Source organism: Papio anubis, chromosome 17 (genome assembly GCF_008728515.1).
Source record: "Papio anubis isolate 15944 chromosome 17, Panubis1.0, whole genome shotgun sequence".
Classification (NCBI taxonomy): Eukaryota; Metazoa; Chordata; class Mammalia; order Primates; family Cercopithecidae; genus Papio; species Papio anubis.
Genome location: NC_044992.1, coordinates 53,115,690 through 53,133,713, shown reverse-complemented (window position 1 = coordinate 53,133,713; position 18,024 = coordinate 53,115,690). Strand labels below are relative to the sequence as shown.

General features: G+C 50.1%; 1 long non-coding RNA gene across 3 annotated transcripts in view; it reads right to left on the bottom strand.

The window, feature by feature from the left end:
• Positions 1–18,024, bottom strand: part of LOC116271067 — a 47,644-nt gene that overhangs the window by 8,534 nt on the left and 21,086 nt on the right. For 2 of the 3 annotated variants that reach the window (XR_004179470.1, XR_004179469.1), the window contains 3 exons: positions 9,173–9,238; positions 8,052–8,118; positions 4,733–5,253 (listed from right to left, as the gene is read on the bottom strand). This is a non-coding gene — a long non-coding RNA (uncharacterized LOC116271067). Of the gene's footprint in view, positions 1–4,732; positions 5,254–8,051; positions 8,119–9,172; positions 9,239–18,024 lie in introns of those variants that run through there. The other variant, XR_004179471.1, reaches the window with a different exon arrangement.

The following is an 18,024-nucleotide window of genomic DNA, read 5'->3' as shown; positions in this document are numbered from 1 at the left end:
GGGTATCCATTAGCTGCAAAGAGCCTGGTAGGACTTGTGAGGACATGGAAGGAGGATGGACATCAGTCCATGGTGAAGGAAACAGGTGGCTATGCCAGGGATCTCCCATTGCCCCTCCACATCCACCCTCCACCCTCCCCATCTGCTCTGTGTTCAGGGCTGTCTAAGTCCTCCGTCACCTTCCCACTCTGGCTGGGCTCAGTCAATAAGGAAGTCCATGCTGGAGCAAGGACGGTGAGGTCGGGTACTTATCCCTCCAACTCTCTCCCTGTAGGTTGGCCATGGGCTGGCTGTGTCCCTTGACTGAGGTCCTTGCAGGTCCAGTGGCAGCCTCTCTCCATGGCTCTTCTACAGTGTCTGGGAACTTCTCCCTCTCCTTTTCCTTTTGGACCTAACAAAGGTCACAGCTGAGTTCTCACTGGCCTCAAGATGTTGCATGTCCCCTTGAGGTCTCCCCACCCTGTGCACATATTTGTAAATAGTCCCTGTAACAAGACCTTCTCAAATTATCCAGATACTAGTGGGCTTGGGCCATCCCTTCCTGCTAAGACCTTGGCGACTGCAGGCTGCTTGGGAGCTGAGTTTGCAAATGCTAGTGCATGATGAGGCTTTCCTTGCCTGTGATTCCAGCAAATTGGAGGGATGGGGAGGCCACCCCAGGGGTCCTGATGGGACAGTCCCAAGGCTAGGGGGTGAAGGCAGTATGGGAGTCGCCCCAAATAAACGAGCAGAGACCCCCATGGAGGAAATCCAGGTGGAGGACTTATTGATAGGGGTGTCACAGAGGTGACCTGGGAGTCTCCCCTCACAGGAAGGATGTTGTTATGGGGCGAAAGAGGCAGGAGGTGGAGAGGGTCAAGGAAGAAAAGCAGCGAAGGTGAAGCTCTGGCCATGCCTCTCCAGCTGTGCCAACTGTGCAGAGGGGGCACGGTGTGGTGCAGACTCCAGATGTGCGCCCATGCAGGCTGCAGAAGGAACATGTTCTCTGGAGTCTGGCAGCACCGGGGTCCCTAAATCTCTGACTGCTGTATTCCCACGGTGACTCCCCCTGGCTGGACCAGAATCTCTGCCCACCCCTCCTTTCCAGCCTTGCTCCAGGTCCTCTGCTGTGAACATCCTGCTGGGAGTCAGAGTGAATCCTGCGCACTCCCAAGCCCCCTGCCCTGGGGCTTTTCCTCAAGGTCTGCCTGGAGTAGCCTTCCTTCCCTCTCTCCCAGATTGTAACACACTCCAGGCCCCCCACTCTCATGCATCACTTCCCACCTTTCTTAGGGTTGTGTCCCCAAATCTGCCTGCCAGACCTGACCCAGCCATCCCCTTGCTGTGTGGCCTTGGGCACATCATGTCTTCTCTCTGGATCTCGGTTTCTTGGTCTGTGAAATAGTAGTGGTGCTGAGAGGTACATTAGGGGAACTCTCCTATTCCTTTTGGACTTGGATGAATCCACGGACCTAAGTCCTTTGTCCTACTAATAAAAGATGAAAGATGCATGCTTCTCTCATTCATCTTTGTGTTCTCCACAGCACCTAGTAGAGGTCCCCACCAGAAGGACTGGATGGATGATAAATTTCTCTAGAGTGACCAGGGGCCATTCATTCCTTGGCCCTAATTGCCCAGAGTTTGTTCCTTCCAGTGGGTTCATGGTCTCGCTGACTTCAAGAATGAAGCCGCAGACCTTCACGGTGAGGGTTACAGCTCTTAACGGTGGCACAGATCCAAAAATAGTGAGCAGCAGCAAGATTTATCGTGAAGAGCGAAAGAGCTAAAGAAGGAAGCTTCCACAGCGTGGAAGGAGACCTGAGCGGGTTGCCACTACTGGCTGGTGGAGTGGGGGGTGGGGGAGTTGGGGGCAGGGGGAGGTGGCCAGCTTTTATTCCCTTATTTTTCCCCGCCCATGTCCTGCTGATTGGTCCATTTTACAAACCTCTAGCTAGCTACAGAGTGCTGATTGGTGCATTTTTACAGAGCACAGATTGGTGCATTTTACAAACCTCTAGCTAGCTACAGAGTGCTGATTGGTGCGTTTTTACAGAGCTCTGATTGGGGCATTTTACAAACCTCTTATAAGACAGAGAAGTTCTCCAAGTCCCCACTGGATCCGGGAAGTCCAGCTGGCTTCACCTCTCACTAAGTTGATAAAAATATCCCTTGGGAACTTGACATCATTTCCGCCTATTTCCTGGCAAATCCAGCATGTTCTCATTTATAATCTGGTCTCCTGAGTAGACTGTCCCCTGAGAGATATATCCACGACTAGCAATAATAGTTATCCTTTAAACAAAAGACCGCCCCACAGTTACCTCTGGGGTGGGAGCCTGGAAGGAATAAAAGGTGTTCACTGTATTCTTTTTGGATTTCTGCATACAACAAGTTATTATTGTAATATAAAAGAGACTTTTTAGAAAAAAAGTTATACACAAAGACTGATAATTTGGGTTGCTTCCAAAGAGGGGAACTGGGTAGCTAATGATTGAGGCAGGGTGAGAACCAGGGAGGAGACTCCCTGGTCAACTTATGTCGTTTGGTACCTTTGGAATTTGTACCATGTGCAATCATCTACCAAAAAATAAATGCAGGCTGGGCACGGTGGCGCATGCCTGTGGTCCCAGCACTTTGGGAAGCCGAGGTGGGCAGATCGCTTGAGCACAGGAGTTTGAGACCAGCCTGGGCAACATAGTAAGACCCTGCCTCAAAAAAAAAATTATCCAGTCATGGGGGTGCACACCTGTGGTCCCAGCTACTTGGGAGGCTGAGGTCAGAGGATTACTTGAGCCTGAGAGATCAAGGCTGCAGTGAGCCAAGATCATGCCACTGCACTCCAGCCTGGGTGACACAGACCCTGTCTCAAAATGGTAAATAAATAAAAATAAATAAATGCAAATTTATGAAATCACCAGCCTGTGTATAGTCCTTCTGTAGAGATGAGGTACTTTGACACGTAATAGCTCACTTAATCCTCCTCATGCCCCTAGGTAAGTGCGATGATTAACCCTATTTTCAGATGAGGAAACTGAAGCTCACAGAAGATGAAAGGTTTGCCCAGAGTTTCTAAGTTGGTGTGATGTTGCATTGAGGCTCACACTCTGGGTTTGTGATCCTGAAGCAGGTTGCTGATAAGGTTTAGCTAGTCAAATATATTTCCATTAAAAAAAAAATGAATTGACATTTTGATGTATGACTCAGTCTTTGGAAGGTTTGTTTATTATGAGTCGAATTCCCATTAAAGGCAACTGAAAAACAGAGTTCCCCATGCTGCAAAGCTGAGGCCCAGACACAGGGTGGAGGAGGCCCCATCAAACTACATATATGAGGGGTCTCCTCAGCTACCCATCCCATCTCAACTCCTCACCTGGGTTCTAGGCTCCTCAACTTCTTTGGAAATTTTGCCTTAAACCTCACTGCCTCTAGGAAGGCTTCACCAGCGCCTCCTGTGGGCCTCTCCCTTGCTCCAAGCAAGGTCTAAAGCCTGTTTTCTCTGCTACATTCTCTTTTTTTTTTCCTTTGAGACGGAGTCTCGCTCTGTCGCCCAGGCTGGAGTGCAGTGGCACGATCTTGGCTCGCTGCAAGCTCTGCCTCCCGGGCTTATGCCATTCTCCTGCCTCAGCCTCCCGAGTAGCTGGGACTACAGGCGCCCACCACGATGCCCGGCTAATTGTTTGTATTTTTAGTAGAGATGGGGATTCACCATGTTAGCCAGGATGGTCTTGATCTCCTGACCTCATGATCCACCTGCCTCGGCCTCCCAAAGTGCTGGGATTACAGGCGTGAGCCACTGTGCCCGGCCTTCTCTGCTACATTCTAAACTGTCTTGTTCACAGCTACACTTCTGCACATCTCACACTGGGCCTGGCACACAGCAGGAGCTTAATGGATACTCACCAAATGAATGAGTAAACCAATGGCCAGTCCTCTACTCCTGCCAGGCCACCCTAGTTGTCTCCTTTCTCTGTGATTTGTGCCAATCACACCCCTCATTGGGAAGCAGAGGGGCAGTCACAGGGGATGGCCTAGCACTCCCAGCCCCTGAGGAGTCTGTGCCTGCCAGCAACAAGTCTTTCTCCACCCAAGGATGGGTGTGGGGAACCAGCTGCCTGTCTCATTAACAGATGAGTGTCCTGAGCTCTGATGGGTGGAAGGGGGGAGTGTCACAGGAAGGAGGGGGCTGTAAAGGCCTCAAGTGGCTCTTTGGCCATCTCTGAGCAGCGCAGCCTCTGATATTAACTCAGCAGAGCTGTGTCGAAATTACTCACTTCTGCATCTCTGCCGCCCCTTATTTCTCTGTGCTCATCAGCACATGGCCTCGCCGACCTCCCCTGCCACTTCTCAGAGGAAGACAGGAGGAGCTAGAGGGAGACTGAGTTCCATCCTCTTTGGAGCTTGTTCAGATTTTTAATGAGCTGTAGCCCCCCTCATATCCCATCATATCCTGCCACCCACTGTCACCATCACAGCCACCCTGACCACCTTCCTTCCCCAAAATGTCCCCTCCCTGCTGATCGATCGCCACCTCTCTTCCAGCCTCCCTTCCTCCCTGTCTCTGCCCCGCCCCCTCAGCTCAGCAGCAGGATTTCTGCTCCACCGTGAATTTCAGAATTCCTAAGCCCTGGGAAAGCCCAGCCCCACTAATGAGCTAAAGCTGACCTTGTCTCCAGGCCGCAGCAGCTGAATGTATTAACCCCTCACTCCAGCACAGCCCTCATTGACTTCCAAACCACTTTTGCATCATTGTGCAGTCAGTCCAATGGAGCCGTTTATTGGGCACCTGGGGGCAGGGTTGGGGGTGCTGGGGACAAGGTCCTTTCACTTGTGGAGCTGCAACCTCGCAGGAGTAGCTGTAGCATCAGCGGCTCCACGACAGAGGAGAGGTCACTGCTGTGAATCAAGGACACTGGACTCTGGTCTGAGTCTGGCCACCAACTGGTTGCATGACCTTGATCCAGTCCCTTCCTCCCTCTGGACCTTGGTGCTTCTATCTGCAAATAAGGGGTTGAACTTGTTCAGTATTTTCCAAACTGCAGTTTGCAACCCATTACAGGATGGGGAAATAAATTTAGTGTCAGAACCAACATTCGAAGAAAGAAAAAAACGTAAAGCAACTGCATCAGAGCACGGCACACAATAGAGGTAAGTATTACACAAAGAAACTTACTGGGCCAGCATGGTGGCTCATGCCTGTTTGGAAGGCCGAGGTGGGCAGATCGCTTGAGCTCAGGAGTTCAAGACCAGCCTGGGTAATGTTGTGAAATCCTGTCTCTACAAAAAATATAAAAATTAGCCAGTCATGGTGGTGCATGACTGTAGTCCGAGCTACTCGAGAGGCTGAGGCAGGAAGATCGCTTGAGCTCAGGAGGTTGAGGCTGCAGTGAGTTGAGATTGTGCCACTGCACTCCAGCCTGGGTGACAGAGTGAGGCCCTGTCTCAAAAAAAAAAAAACAAAACGGCCGGGCGCGGTGGCTCAAGCCTGTAATCCCAGCACTTTGGGAGGCCGAGACGGGCAGGTCACGAGGTCAGGAGATCGAGACCATCCTGGCTAACACGGTGAAACCCCGTCTGTACTAAAAAGTACAAAAAACTAGCCGGGAGAGGTGGCAGGCGCCTGTAGTCCCAGCTACTCGGGAGGCTGAGGCAGGAGAATGACGTAAACCTGGGAGGCGGAGCTTGCAGTGAGCCGCGATTGCGCCACTGCACTCCAGCCTGGGTGACGGAGCGAGACTCCATCTCAAAACAAACAAACAAACAAAAAAACCACTTCTTTTGGCTGCGCATGTGTGCACGTGTTTCCACAGGTACCTGCATGTATGTGTAAGTGTGTCTATTTGTGTCTATGGTTGAGTGTGGACTATATGCGTATGCACGTGTGTTTTATGCACTTGTGTGTCTGTGTGTCTGTGCTGGGTCACAACACAGAGTGGATTTCTTACGATGAGTCACAGTCAAAATATCTTGGGAAATGCTGGTGAACATGGTCCCTAAGATTCTTCTGATTCCGACACTACATCGTTTCCAATGCTGTTAGAAGAGGGGCCCTGAGGGGCTCATTCTAGCCACAGGATAGGAAAACTTCATCAAAGACTTGGTGACATTTGTACTTTCAAAGATGAGTAGGATTTCTACCAACAGAGAAATGTAGGGGACAGAGGGCAGAGAGACAGGGGAGAAGGGACAACAGCATTCCAGGTGGAGGCACCATTGTGAGCAAAAGCCGGGAGGTGGGATTGTGCTCCGTCTGTTTGGGGAACAGTGAGGAGTCCTAGGACCCCAGGACAGGGGATGACGTTCTGAGGTTGGAAAGCTGGGCTGGGGCCACGTCTTGTGGCGGCCCATGGTTTCCACTTAGGGGCTCTGCACAGGGATGGTGGGAAGCCAGGTAAGGCTTTTGATATCCCAACAGCCCCAGGAGGGACCCCAAGACTCCATGCTTCCCCCTGTCTTCCAGGAAAGGACTTTTAGATTCATTTAGACTAAGGGATGACTGACTGACAAGACTTCATGAACCACCTGTTTCATAGGGGTGGTGGGTGACTTATTGGCAAGTGGTTCTAAGGCAGAGGGTCTGACGTAGGGCTGCTTCTCTGTCCATGCTGACCACTGCTCTGTGAGGGGGTCACACACCCATGTGTTGGCATTTCAGAGACTTTGATGCATGTGAGCATACTTGGGACAGAGTATTTGCCATTGTGAGGGCTCACCATGCCTAAGGATCTAGACAGAAACAGATCAACTTATTTAATCCTTCGTTTGCAGACGAGGAAGCTGAAACCCAGAGATGTGACTGGCCCAAGGTGTCACAGTGGGTGAGAACTTATTCCTTAGGCCATTAGACTCCCTAAAGCTGCATCTTCGGGCCCCTTTGTGCTGTTGCTGGGCGGGTGGGGATGCGAGAGGGTGGAGAGGGTGCTGAAGAGGTGGGATTGGGAGGCCTCAGGAGGTGGCTGTCTACTCAAAAAGCCTCTTACTTGCTTTAAAACAGCTCAGGCCGGCTCCTGTCCCCCACAGAAGGTCCCCACTCCCTACTCTGCAGGGCAATTCCTTGACAGTCACATTAGTGAATGTGAGCATCTTCCCTTGATGCTCTGCCCTTCAGCACCAGGGCAGGACCTGGACACCAGGGTCATTCCCTCCCTGGTACCTGTGGTGACTGGATGCTGAGGAGGGAAAGGTGAAGCCACAGCCAACTATTTTTAGTTCAAGAATTGGTTGCCAGGAACACTGAGCCAACTCTCTGCTGTATATTAGGGATGCGACAGCAGTGTTTTTCGCAGGGTCTAATTGTGAGGATTTATTGTAACACGCAACTTGTCAGCCACTGCTCTGCCTGGGGCCCAGTCTCCTTGTCATCGGAATCTGAGCTATTTCCCAACTCCTTGGGTGCAGGGGAAGGGAATGGGCAGAGAAGGAGCAGGAGTGTGCCCTGGGACCCTGGACAGCTCACAGCCGACCCTGCACCAAGAGTCCCTCTGCCCAGTAGCGGGCAGACGGGAGAAAAGTGATGGAGTGGATTGGAAGCAAAGAGAGAGGGCCTGGGGCTGCCCACAGTTGGGCCCACAAGACTCAACCTTGACTTTCCTTGGAGCTTCAGATCTGGAAGAGGCTCAGTGGGAACAAGCTGACAGCTTTTTCTCTTGTGCATGATAGTAGCATAGGAGGGCACGGGCCTGGGTAACAGCAGAGAGTTTTCAGTTAGATGGAACAAGGACCTCCTTGATGTGAGGGTGATGGAGACAAAGAGGGGACAGTGTCTGGTCTCAGCAGTGGCAGTGGTCATCCTTCTGCCAAGGGAGGGGGAGAGATATACAGACACCTAGCAAAGCCTACTATGTGCTGGGCACACTTTGCAGCACCCCGATGGGACCTTATTTAATCCCCTGCAGAGGGGGCACACCCCAGTGCATGGACAGCCTGTGAAGGGGGCTGCCCACCCCACGGCCCTCCCCATTGCATAGATGAGGAAACTGAGGCTCGGGTAGATATTCACCTAAGGTCTCATAGCAGTAAGGAGGCTACAGCTGGGATTTTTACCCAAATGGGTCCAACTTCAGAGCTCTACTCACCAACCATCATTGACTAGGACCTCAGGAACTGGAAGGAGGGGTCCTCTTTTCCCTTGTTCCTGCATACCTGGAATTCCAGGACAAAAAGACATTCAGCCAGCCAGCCAACCAGCCAACAAATGCACCAGGTACTGCGCCAGGCCCCTGGAATACAGGTACCCACCCAGGAAGAGCTGATGTGAAAAGATCATTTCATCCAGCCTCCTGCCTCACCTCTTCCTCTTCAAAAACAGTGGTCTGCATTTCAAAACACTCGAGAAAGGAAGGGCTGCAACCGTCCTTCTTCCCTTAAATAGTCAGGACTATTTAAGAAGCTTCTGATGTCTCAGGCAGGGGATAGGGGAAGGACGGCTTGGACTCTCAGCATCTTGGGGGAAGGCTGGACTCAGGCCTACTTTCCTTATTTAGAAACCCTGGAGTAATGATGCAGAACCACCTTATGGGAATGCTAAATGAGAAAGAGAAGGTTGAATGCCGCTGGCCATGGGTTCAACTTTCCCGAGACAAGCTAAAATTGGACTTATCATTACAGCAGGCACCAGGTATATGTTTATTCTTCATAATTATTTTTAGTTGTATAGACTACGTTTTTAATAGGTAATGCAAACTTGCACATGATGCAAAAATCAAAAGGTGCACAGGAAATATCCTGAACATCTCCCTCCCTTCCCTACTTCCAGTCACCTAATTCCTCTCTCCACAGGCTCCAAGGTTATCAGTTTCTTGGCAGATTTGCAGAGATTGTCGCTCCAATAAATAAGCAATTACAGCTATATATTCTTTTTGTTTTATACAAATGTGCTCTTCTATACCTTGCTTTTTTTCCCACTTAGCAATTTATCTTGGAGATTGTTACAAATCAGTCCATAAAGTGTAGCCCCCTCCATTCCTTTTTAATGACTGCATAATATTCTGCCAGTTGAATGAACTCTGATCTGCCAAACTCATCCCCAGTGATGGACGTTTAGGTGTTTCCAATCTTTGGCTCTTATAAGTAGTGCTGCAATAAATAACCTCATTCATAGATCGTATGGCATAGGAAAGGTTATATTTATGGCATAAATTCCCAGAAGTGGAGCTGCTGGTCCGTGAACATGTACATTTATAATTTTGGTACTTACTGCTAAATCTTTCTCCAAATAGATTGCACCAATTTACACTGTCTTGAGTTTCCCCAGAAGCAGGACCTGAGAAAAAGATTCAAGGGCAGGTTGTTTATTTGGGAGGTAATCCCAGGAAGTCCCAGGAGGGAGGTGGGGAAGGGGGACAGGGGAGGGAAGAAAGCCTGGTGACTGGAGCTTAATCCCATTGAGGAACTCAGGGAGGCATGTGGGACCCCCAGCTCAGAGTCATCCCAGTGGAGGGCACCAGGGTAGGGCACTGGCAGCATCCGCCATCCCCTCCTCTGGAAACGCAGGGGTCTCTGTTGCCCCACACTTTCACTCTGGGAAAATCTGGTCATCCTTCCCCTCACACCTCTCCCTGGGCCCCATCTCACCCCAGTGCATGGACAGCCTGTGAAGGGGGCTGCCCACCCCACGGCCCTGCCCCAGGTTGGCACTGATCACTCTGCCCCTGCAGGGTCCCTCCTAGCTACCAAGCCCTGGGGAAGGTACAGAGGCACATCTGGGGTCACAAAACCCTAAACGCCCTAAAAGGAAACTACCTGTGGTACAACCTTTGTGCCCGTCCCCACCCACCCTCCAGCCATCGCACAAAACATGCCCACTCCAGAATTGTTTAACCGATCGAGTGTTAAGATTCCGCCCTTGTGCCCCGGAAGCCACACCGTGCCTGTGAACTCCATGTAGGGACAAGGCCACACTCACTGGGGCACAGACATAGATGCTAGGAAGCAGCCCAGGCTGGGGTGAAGGCTCCGCAGGTGGGCAGGACCAGGTCTGGGGGTGGTGGTGGCCCTCGGGGCTCCAGGACCCTCTTCCAGCTCCCTACATCTGCTTTCCTAACCCTGTCCCCACCAGGCTGGTTCAGAGCTCCAGGCTCCCCCTCCCCAAGGTCCGTGAGGAAGACTTGGGAGAAGTGGGTCCTATAGGGGTCAGCCCTGGCCTCCTAGCCCAGGGAGTTGCTTACTAGGTTCTCTGTGGCCTCCTCTCATCTTCAAGATGCTATCCCCCAACCTAACTTATTTAATGGAGGGCTACTGTCTTCACTAGGGCACTAGCAGTCAGCTTATTTAACTGAGGGCTACTGTCTTCACTAAGGCACTAGCAGTCAGCTTATTTAACTGAGGGCTACTGTCCTCACTAGGGAACTAGCAGTCAGCTTATTTAACTGAGGGCTACTGTCTTCAGTAGGGCACTAGCAGTCAGCTTATTTAACTGAGGGCTACCGTCCTCACTAGGGCACTAGCAGTCAGAGACACAGAATAATAAGAGAAAGCACAATCCTCTACCCAACCAGGCTCAGGGCAGGACCCTAGTCAAGGCCGATTAGCCCTTAAAGCAAACCTGCAGCTTCCAGTAACATAAACGTGGTGTTAATATAGGAACAGAAATGGCCACCCTGACATCTGCTTAACCAAGGTGAGGTATTAGCTACAGTCTATCCTCACCTGAGTCCTTTCTTTACTTGACTGTTAGCAGAAATGCTGAGAGAAAACCCAGCAATTGTGGCAGCCAGCTCAGAGTCAGGGAGCTGGAACCTAGGCTGGCACACATCCCTGCCAAGCTTAGCTGGCTAACACTGGGGCCAGGCCTGGTGGCTGCCTAGGTCTTAGTTTACTTCTTTATAAAATAAAGATCTTGGACTAATTCAGTTGATAAATATGCAAAGCTCAAAAGCACCTATTACATGCCAGATGCTAGGGAAACAGCTGAGCAGCACACAATTCCTGCCCTTGAAGAGTTTTCTGTCTGGCAGGGACGGGCACAACCAGCCAACTCCACGTGAAAGAAACAGAATAAATGGTGTATAAGGGTCACGGAGGCACAAATAAAGACACTGGTTAATTCTCCCTGGGGGAAAAGTAGGGGAACACCACTTAGTGTCAAGGGCATTTGAAGTGGGCTTCAAAGGGTGAGTAGGAGTTTTCAAGAGAGACCTCAGTGACCCCTTCAATCTTCCAGAGTGAAAATTCTATTCTCTAGTCCCCAGCAACATTTTTAAACTGCACTCTACAAAACTTTAGTATCTTCAAGATATAAAGTGCTCTTAATTAAAAAAAAAAAAAAGTTACATGATGATAGAAGTTTGGGAAGCAGTGAGTCAAAATCAAACTGGAGTCCTTGCTACAGGACTCCTCAGAGCAGCTCTTACCCGGAAGCCCCATCTGCCCTCAAGGGAGAGCAGAGCTGGACAGGAAGGGCAGCCCAGACTGGGAGAACACAGACTAGCTCCACCTTTTCTCCCTCCCTCCCCCTTCCCTCTTCCTTCCTTTCCTCCTTGTCTTCTTTCCGTCCATTTAACCATATACCCATCCATCCATCCACCCATCCATCCATCCATCCATCTATCCATCATCTGTTGCTACAAATGGCCTTGAGTCCCTCCTCTGTACCAGTCACTGTATAATTAACAAGATGTCTGCTGCTAATGAAAGATTCCTTCCGGCCAGGCGTGGTGGCTCACGCCTGTAATCCTGACACTTTGGGAGGCCGAGGCGGGAGGATCACTTGAGCCCAGGAGTTGGAGACCAGCCTGGGCAACATAGTAAGACCCTGTCTCTTAAAGAAAAAAAAAAAAAAAAGATTTTTTCCTTTCCTTCCTGCTGCCGTGATTTCTTTCTTTCTCCTCCCTTTATTCATTCCTTCTCCCCTTCACCTTCTCTAACTTTCTGGTCCCTGTCTCTCGTTGGCATGCTCTGAGTGCTCGTTACATCCAGATTCCAGCCCTGTCCCTCCTAAGGGGACTCTGGGCACAAGGATTTTCATGGGGAGGTTGACGCCCACTGCACTTGGTACACCAAGGAGAGCAGACAGGGGTAGGCTGCTCTGTTCTGAGGATAAACCCTCTGGCAATTCAGTGCTCAGAGAGGTGGAATGAAGGAGCAGGGACACAGGTGGACCCCGAGAAGGCAGTTAAACACTATCAAGTGCTTACTATGTGCTGAGCACAGGTTAGGGCTGCTACATATACCAGGTAATTTCCTTGGTTCCAAAATGCAGGTCAAGGAGTGTTATTTTCTAGATTATTACCTATGAGGAACCTGAGGCTCAGAGAGGTTATGCAATGGATCCAAGGTCACACAGGAGTGAATGGAGACCAGAGGCTATTGACCCCAAAGTGCCTGCTTCTTGGAGGAGTGACACTGATGCAGTGATGAAGGGAGGTGGCGATGGGCTGGCCTGTTGGGGAGGCCCTTGACCAGAGGCCAAAGACAAGAGCGAGTCTGCAGGCGGCTGGTCTGGCTGGGGTTGGGGATAGCCACCAGGATGGAGCACAGAGCTGAGACGGGAGATGGGAAGGGGCTGCTGAACAAGACTGCTGGCAAGAGGAGCGGAGAGGCTGGCTTCCCAGAAGTGGTTCATCAGAGACCCACAGACAAAGGCTAAGGGAGTGGATGGGACACCTGGGGAAAGGTACCGAGACGGCAGCGAAAGTTTCTCTGCTTTATCTGCTGCAGGTTATGTTGTGTGTATTGATTTTCTCTTAATAAAATCCATTCCAATATTTTTTTAAAAAAGAATAATGACAGTGGATGCCTGTGGAGACAAGAAGCTTGGCAGAAATTGTTTAGTATTGGGCACAGGCCCCGGGAGGAAGGGGCGGCCCCTCCCCACTGGGGAAGGAGGACACTGCGGGTGGGTGAACAGGCATGAGAAAGACACAGGGGCCAGAAAGACAGAGCGGAGGTCCTCAGACTTCAGTCTCTGCCACTCCTTCGCTCCCACGAGCCCCCCTGAGTGGGAGCAGAGGCTGCTGCCCTTGGCCATGCCTCTGCTGGGACGTCTGCACAGGCTCCAGGTTTCCCTCGTGTGACCCACCTTCCCCCGCCTGGTGCTGGGCCTTTCCTGCACTGCCTGGCAGCTGTTAGACCTGGGGAAGCCACATCACCTGTCTGATGCTTACCTTTCTTGCAAACCAGGAATAATACCACTTTGCGGATGCCTCTGCCTACTCCACAGGAAGTTGTGATAACAGTTTAATTTTGCTTGTTTTTAAAAAAGCATTATGCAGAATCTAAAAGTCTCCCCAAGAGGCAAGGGAGGAGGATGAAAGGGCGTTGATACCCACCCCTCTGCAGAGCAGGCCTTCTCCCCAGTCAGATGCCCCCTCACTCACACGCACCTCCTCCCTCTCCTTCGCGCTGGTCCTCATCCCACCCATGTCCCGTTCTGGAAGCGGAGGTGGAATTTGCAAGGTGGGACAGTGCCCTAGAGGGGCTGGCCACTTTCTCTTTGGCCACCTGTTTGTAAATCAAGTAGCTACCACCACAGAGCCTGAGCCAGGGGAGAGTCGATTCTTCAGGAACAGGTAACTGAACCGTGACAACTTACCCGCTGCTATTCTTAAACAGATTTTTTTTTCTCATAAAGCAGAGACTTGTTAAAATAATGATACAAATACTTATCTAACTCCTCTCTTTTGCCCATTAAATTTAAGACAAGATCTCATTGGAAGTGAGATTTAATGTAACCCAGATCTCTGAGTACAGATGGGGGCTTTCCGTCCAATAGAAACTGTTATAAATCTCTGCTTAACTCAATTCTGGCTTCTCCCTCAGCCTCTCTGGAAATCCTTTAGTTGTCAAAATTCATGGTTCTGGACCTATCCATAAACATTTGCAAACCGTTTGCAATTTTTCTTTTTTAAAGACCTTTTTGCAGGCCTCTCCCCTGCCATGCCGACGGAGTCAGTGACTTCTAACGATCTAAGCAGGACCTCACCTGCCTCCCCTACACCTTGCCGATTCTTTCTTCCCAGGAAGAATTTGGCCTTTTTAAGAAAACATTTAAATAATCATGTGTGTGAAAGATCCATCATCCCAGGTGTACAGTCTCCTTTTAATCAGGAACACTCTCAGGCCCGTGTGACGGCTTCCTGTAAACAAGCCCCAGACAGCTTGTGCAGGGGTGGAGTGTTGTGCTTTGCCAGGTCTCTCGCACCACACTTTTTCTTTTTGAGACAGACTCTCACTCTGTCGCCCAGGCTGAAGTGCAGTGATGCTGTGGCGCGATCTCGGCTCACTGCAACATCTGCCTCCCATTCAAGCGATTCTCCTGCCTCAGCCTCCAGAGTAGCTGGGACTACAAGCGCGCACCCACTTGCTTGGCTAATTTTTGTATTTTTAGTAGAGATGGGGTTTCGCCATGTTGTCCAGGCTGGTCTTGAACTCCCAGCCTCAGGTGATCCACCCACCTCAGCCTCCCAAAGTGCTGGGATTATAGGGGTGAGCCGCCGCCGGCCCAGCCTCACCAGACTCCCCAGCCTCACCAGACCCCCCTCACGCTGTTGCCTCTTGTGTGCCTCTGCCTTGGAATGCCCCTTCCCATTATGCCTTCTTCAAGGCTCAGAACAAATGTCACCTCCTGCATAGAGCTTTCCAGAACCCGCCAAGTTAGCATGAACGTTCCTGTTGAGTCCCTTGACACTCTGCCAGTGATGTGGCTGAGGCATGAGCTGTGGATCCAACTGCTTGGGTCACCACTTCCGCCCTACCACTGCCCTCTAGGACCTTGGGGAGTTGCTTAACCTCAATAAGCCTCAGTTTCCCCCTGAAAAATAGGATGAAAACAATAGTTGTGGAGATTAAATATGAGCCATGGGCCAGGTGTGGTGGCTTACACCTGTAATCCCAGCACTTTGGGAGGCCCAGGCAGGCAGATCACCTGAGGTTGGGAGTTCGAGACCAGCCTGATCACCATGGAGAAATTCCATCTCTACTAAAAATACAAAATTAGCCGGGTGTGGTGGCACATGCCTGAAATCCCAGCTACTTGGGAGGCTGAGGCAGGAGAATTGCTTGAACCCAGGAGACAGAGGTTGCAGTGATCCGAGATCCCACCATTGCATTCCAGCCTGGGCAACAAGAGTGAAACTCTGTCTCAAAAAAATAAAGATAAAGGCTGAGCGTGGTGGCTCACGCCTGCAATCCCAGCACTTTGGGTGGCCGAGGCAGGCAGGTCACAAGGTCAGGAGATCGAGACCATTCTGGCTAATACGGTGAAGCCCTGTTTCTACTAAAAATACAAAAAAATTTAGCTGGGCATGGTAGCGGGCTCCTGTAGTCCCAGCTACTTGGGAGGCTGAGGCAGGAGAATTGCTTGAACCCGGGAGGCAGAGCTTGCAGTGAGCCGAGATCACGCCACTGCACTCCAGCCTGGACAACAGAGCGAGACTCTGTCTCAAAAAATAAAATAAAATAAAAATAAAATAAATATGAACCATGTAATCAGCCTGGTGGATGCCAAGGGCTGCCCATATGTCAGCTAATTGCAATGGCCCTGGCTATAGATATTTGTCTTCCTGTGTTTCTCCCACTAGACCCTGGGCCCTTCAAAGACATGGGCCATGCCTCATTCATCTTGCAGCACATCATCCATCAGGACAGCTCAGGGCTGACCTTAGCCATGTAGCCTTCTTTGAATGTTCCAATCCTCCTGGTCCTTTCTGTTTCTTGAAACCCCACTAGCATTCATTCTACCCCTCTGTATTCATTAGGATTATGTTTAGGTACACATAATAGAAAATCAAAATAGTGTGGCATGGAGGAGATCACAGTTTGTTTCTCTTTCATGCGTCCCAGCAGGTAATTAAGAGAGAATAGGGTGTGTCAGCTTTAGGATCTCACATCTTATTGCTCTGCCAAGTGTGACTCCAACTTCAGGATCCAAAATGGCAGCACCCATGCTCTTGGCAGCCAATGGAGGAATAGACAGACACTATCACTTAAGGAAGGTTCTGGAGGCTCTCACAGGACCTTACCACTTATAGCCATTGGTCAGAACTTAGCCATATGGCCATACCTACCTGCAAAGGATGTTGGGAAATGTAGTATCTAATCTGGGCAGCCATGTATTCAGCTAAAAGGAGAGAGCTGGGTACAGTGGCTCATGCCTGCAATCCCAGCTACTTCAGGGCTGAGGCAGGAGGATCGCTTGAGGCCAGGAGTTTGAGATCAGCCTGGGTAACACAGCAATCTCTAAAAATAAGTAAATAAAAAGGGGGGAGAATGAATACTGGGGAACAATGTCTACCATCCCCACACAATTTAACACTTAGTTTACCTCTTCCTTTTTAAACAATTTTTAAAAAATTATTAGGATAACATACAATTTACCATCTTAACAATTTTCAGGCGTACAGTTCAGTGGCATCAAGTACATTCACATTGTTTGCAACCACCTCCAGAACGCTTTGTATTTTTTTGAAATAGGGTTTTACTCCATCGCCCAGGCTGCAGCCTTGACCTCCTAGCCTCAAGCAATCCTTCCACCTCAGCCTCCCAAGTAGCTGGGACTATAGGCACAAGCTACCAAGCCCAGCCAATTTTTGTTGTTGTTGTTGTTTGTTTGTTTGTGTTTTGAGACAGAGCCTTGCCCTGTCACCCAGTCTGGAGTGCAGTGGCATGGTCTTGGCTCACTGCAACCTCTGCCTCCTGGCTTCAAGCGATTCTCCTGCCTCAGCCTCCCTAGTAGCTGGAATTATAGGCATGTGCCACCACACCCAGCTATCTTTTTTGTGTTTTTAGTAGAGATGGGGTTTCACCATGTTGTCCAGGCTGGTCTCAAACTCCTGACCTCAGGTCATCCACCCACCTTGGCCTCCCAAAGTGCTAGGATTACAGGCCTTTTTTGTATTTTTTGTAGAGGCAGGGTTTCACCATGTTGCCCAGGCTGGTCTCAAACTCCTGAGCTCAAGCAATCCTCTCACCTTGGCTTCCCAAAGTGCTAGGATTACAGGCATGAGCCACCTCGCCCAGCCTCCAGAAAGCATTTTATCTTGCAAAACTGAAACTCTACACTCTATAAAAGTAACTCCCCATTCCCCACTCCCCCAACCTCTGGCACCCACCATTCTACTTCTTTCTCTATGAATATGACTACTCTAGGTACCTCATCTAAGTGGAATCATACGGTATTTGTCTTTTGTATTTGTCTTTAGCATAACGTCCTCCCATAATGTTCTCCCAGGTTATTGCGCGTGTTAACAATTAATTTCATATAGTCACGATAGTGATTTCTGCTGTTCCTTGACATTGGACTTGCCTTCCTACTAGAATTGAAGATCTTCACTCCTTTGACAAAATTGCGTTGAAGGATTAATATGTACCAACTGGAATGCCAGGTGCTGGGATGGAGGCTTGGGGTAAAGGCAATGTGTCATGCTCCTCTCTGCCCTGCAGCACCTTTCCAGGGTGGTATTGGTTCATATTGCTGCTTCATAAATATTTATTCCATGATTGGAAAGTCATGCTAGTCTATGATCTCGGTGGTTCTTCAGTGTTTTACGTTGGGGACACTCAACCAGGGACCCCACAGATCATTTGACTCACTTTCTCTCATGCATTCTCTCTGGCTGGCTTTCAACTTTAGACCTCCTGTCTCTAGTCCCCTCCTATGTTCCCTGAAAGCCTTTTCACTCATCTGTGCTCCACTGCAAGGAGAGAGGCCAGACTTCACGTCTGCTCTCCAGTGGGGCAGAGGAAATGTCAGAGAGGCAGATGTGTCCTTTGGGGAGACCTCCCTCCCCCAGCCCATCTCCTTTCTCTGCCTTCCACTCCCAAAAGAGGAGTGTATACTTCCAGGAGGTAAATGTACCTGGCCTTGCACCCAAATACGTCTGGCCCTATATCTGAATCCCATGAGGGAACCTGTTAAAATAGAAACAAACAAACAAAAACAGGAAAAACAAGATTCCTGGGCCCTACTCCAAACCTACGGAGTCAAAATTTCTGAGGATGAGGGACCAGAAATCTTACTTTTCAAACAGTTCCCCTGCTGATTCCACTGCAGTCAGCCCTACACCAGGAACCACTAGAATACAGAGGAAGGAGTCTGTGGACCTGAACAAC